This window comes from Hippocampus zosterae, chromosome 12 (assembly GCF_025434085.1).
Source record: "Hippocampus zosterae strain Florida chromosome 12, ASM2543408v3, whole genome shotgun sequence".
Lineage (NCBI taxonomy): Eukaryota > Metazoa > Chordata > Actinopteri > Syngnathiformes > Syngnathidae > Hippocampus > Hippocampus zosterae.
Genome location: NC_067462.1, coordinates 5,671,383 through 5,675,902, shown reverse-complemented (window position 1 = coordinate 5,675,902; position 4,520 = coordinate 5,671,383).

Sequence of the window (4,520 nt, the reverse complement as noted above, 5' to 3'; positions counted from 1 at the left end):
GGAACATTTTGCTACTTGAGCTTATGAAAAACGTATTTTCTCACTACGTTTTCCCTTATAATCAACGACTATTTGTTGATTAATCTTAAATGAGAACACAGGGCACCTCATTTAATAAAACCTATCCTAGTTTACTACCTTTCCAATGATACTTAATGTACTGTGAGCGTAGTTAAAGATAAATAAAACAGCACTGCTATTTTCAAACCATGACAGCCCCTTTTGAATTTGTTTAATCATCTCCCTCTGCTAATCTTTAAACCAGAAGTTTCACGCACGGCTGCAAAATTTACCACATCGAGGACGAGTACCTGAAGCTATCGCGATAGGGTTTTCCCAGAATGCTTTGCGACACACATATGCTTAATTCTATGCAAGGACTGGAATTACAGGACTGTACAGCCCTCTCTTTTAATGCACATGTGAGCTCGTAAAAAGGTCCGCTTCTTCAATAGCGCTGGACAAAGGACGATAAAATCATATATTCTGTATCTTATACACATAAATATTGGTATTTTAATGTAAGAATACATGACTGAAAACGATGTAAAAATCATTCCATTCATTAATCTGATTAGATTTCAATGTGTGTGAAAACACAATTTACTGGTAAATCATACCTGCTGTGTTCAAGTGTTTAACGCCATCCACAAAAATTGTGTCAATTGCACTGTAAACTCTTTTGTTTTCTCATCGTCTTGTTTAATGTGCCAGTGGCTTGGTTCGTAAACCTCAGATTAACCTGAACCAACACGAGTTCACTGTTGACTTTTCTACCTCACCTCGACAGACTCACCAGCATGACTCCTGTTTCCATATGGTACTATCTAGCACTTTTAATTCATATAATCACTGGCAATCATAGTGAATTATAGGATTTGAATTCAATCCTGGTTACACAATGAGCAAAATGGACAATAACACTGAACATGCGAAGGACCTTTATTTCAGAAAATAAACTGAAAAAGTGTATAAAATATCCATATGCTTGAGGACTTATCTTCGTTATGGCCCCGTAAGATTTAACTTCCAAAACAAAGTTCTGTAATGCACTGACTGCGAGCAGTGAGAGTCTGAGTGTATCACAGAACTTTATTTGGAAAGCCACAGTGCCACCTCATAGGTTTGTCTTCTTCCAGCAGAGTAACATGAAGATCCCTTTGACCTGCAGCAAATCACAAGAACCACCATACATGTGTTGTTCTTTAGCGAATTTAGAACACCCATTCATTTTTTTTTTTTTGGACCAACGTGTAACTGTGGTGTGAATGCTCCATATGGAATGGGCCTACTGGGTGGCTTAGAAGTAACACCAAGCAGGTACTGCATGCCAGATGGCTTTTCCACATTTGCACTCATATTAAAATAATTTGTGCAATTGTGACCATTTGTAGATAACTGTTTGATATATAAAGGGCAATACTGTCTCTTTTACAGAGTTGTTCCACTTGTAGCTTCTACCTGTTGAGCCTTGAGGATTCAACAGGCCTTGGCAAACCTGATTTCACCAAATCAACTTGTTGACAGTGTAGAAAAATGTGCACAAGGTCAACAAAGCTCCTGCTGACCATTATCTAATACGCATTCAGGAACATTGCCAGTTTAACAGCATTCACTTGACAGCAACTTTTTTTTTTGCAATATGAAAAAGCACAACGTCACCTTTCAATCGGAACCATGCAGAAATACGGCACGTCAAAGGGAAGAACATATGTCAAGTGGGTTAGTAAAGTAGCCATAGCGAAGCCATACCGTACCTGAGAGGTAGACATATGCGGTCAGCTGCAAGGAGCCAAACAGTCTGCCTCTAAAAATGCAACGAAAAGCAGCCAAGTGAGAACGTTGCAGGGCCACCTCGAAGGAGCGATGCAAAGCCACTCTTTCTTTGCTGCACTTGATGTGCTGACGTGCAAAAGCGATTGAAGACGTGAGGTGGCTGCTGGCTCGGTCGCCGTCGTTTTACCTTTTCTTCTGCCTGGCCGCCTGCGAGTGCTGCGTGCAGTTGACTCAATGCAGCTGGAAGAATGTCGACGTGGAGCTGCCAAACGTGAACGCGTGCACATGAGCGCGCTTCACAGGAGAGCACGGAGGGCTGGGGGTGAAAAAAAAAAGAAAGAAGCTTTTTTTTTCCTCCTGTGTGTCAGCGTGTGTGTCATTGCACGCCAGTGGACTGGACTTTACTGTGGGTTACTTTGCACAGAGGTGACAGAGTCCGTACCTTTCAAGTTTGTATTATTCCGTGGACTCTTATACACAATACATAAAAATAAATAAATAAAAGCCGCTTAATGTTCCGCTACCATCGTCCTGCAACGTTTCAACAACTGTCTTACACGTAGCTTATGTCGAATTCATGATATCATTAGTATGACCATTTGCGCAGTCTAATAAAATGATTCATTTGATAGTTTGCCTTGTACTCAAAAATGTCTGTCGACTGAAAATGACATCACAGTTGCTCTCGAACATACGAACGTCGCATGACAAAAATGCGAGAGAAAAAAACAAAATAAAATTAAGTGTGAATATTTTCTGAATGGTTTATTTTATTTGATGGTATACACAACGGCAAAGAGCAGGGTTAAAATGTTTTTATCAAGATACAATGTCAAACAAGAGATTCTGAAGGCTACAATACGTAATAATTTAAGTATATGTTTTAAGGGAGTTAAAATGATGTGCAAAACATACCGTGGGAGTGATTAATTGTATTTTGTATTTATTTTCGTATTGTAGCTCTTACGGTGAGTTCACACAATGGCTGTTTAATGAAAGTTGTGACCCATCAAAAAAAAAGTGTGGGGGATGTTCGATACCACATTTTATCAGACCGATACCAGTATCAGTATTTACTCTTCGAGTACTCACCATGACTGCCAAACTGCCACAGTCAAGTGCTAATTACTGCTGAGAAAGTCTTACTCGATGTCAGATGTATTTATTTGTTTTTATATGCTATGAGTACCCAATACCTTAAAATAAGGCTGGTATCGGCCCGATACTGATGCTTAGTAATGGTACTCACACATCACTAATGAAGTGCCAATACATACATTCATCCATCCATTTTCTGTAGTGCTTGTCCTCAAGAGCGTCACAGGTGAGTTGGTTATCCCTTTCGATTTTGGGAGTGAGATCTTTAAAAAAAAAACATTTACATCCAAGCACAATTTAGACTCTCAAATGGACCAAACATGCATGTTTTTGGAATGTGGGCAGAAGTGGGATAACCTGGTTGGGAGGAGGGGGGCGGGGGGGCATTGCAAGAACAGGGAGAACACAAACTCCATTCAAGAAGGCCAGAGCACAGATTTGAACTCTGAACCTCTGACGTATGAGGCAAACGAGCCAACCACTAGTTGATTATGCTGCCCATTGTATTACAACAATTATAAGTATATGAAAGAATGGTAAACTGAATATTGCAAGGGCAGACTTGTAGGTAATACTGTAAATCTTATATTGGAGCAAAGTCTGCATTTTGCACATACGTGCTAAAGGACTTAGTAATAGAGTTGAAACGTCTTCTTATAGCCTCTTGCTGTTGAAACTACGTTTTCCTGCCTCCTGGTGTCTTGTTCTGGAGACTGGAGAGCAGTTGAGAATACTGACAAAAGCGCCACTTGTTTACCTTATGCTAAGGCTGTCAACCGTCACATTGGACGATATAGCGTAACGTTGCGCAACGTTTCCAGGATTTCCATGATGGTACATAGCCTGATATTGGGAAGCATCCAATCAACAGGTCTCAACACTTCAGAGGACAGAAACTGTGGAACATTTGATGATTAACTGTGAGAAATATGTGGTGGAGAGATGGAGTATGGTGGAGGAAATGAACAAAGCAGGAGTAGGAGGGAATGGAATAAAAGACTTACTGGAATGGAGATATAGTGGGAGAGGCAGCAGGGGTCCGAGTTTTCAGAACTCGACTCAAGAAAAGAATATGACCGAAGGCCTTTTCACTCTGCACTTGGTTTTTGGGGTTCACCAAAAGGCAGCCTGCAAGAACAATAGCAGTGTGGTGCACACCTGGCAATATTTGGAAGCGCTGGCATGGCAGACAACCAGGAAGTAACAAGGAAATATTTCCTGTAAGATGGTTTATTGCCCTTAGCAATCTTATTGGATCCTCTCCTATTGGATACACCTTCTGATGTCACCGGAATGTTTTTAGATGCCACCTCACGAGTCGCCCTGCAACATCTCTTGTGGCTAGTGGCTACATTTGATGTAATTTTTTATTTTATCAAGATTTCATATACAGTACTGTACTGTTTGAACAAAGTGATGTCTGAAGTTGCATATTCCGATTTTATATTTTTCTCTATTTAACATCCGTGCTGTTGAAAAAAAACCCATACAAATCACCAGTTACTAATTCTTCAATACTTATTGTATTGTTATTCGAGTAATGATTTGGAGGACACATTTTTATTTTTACAACAAAGTATTTCCATGTGGCTTGTGGCAACCATTTTTTTTCACTTGGTGTCAAATGAAAATGACCTCACGGTTGC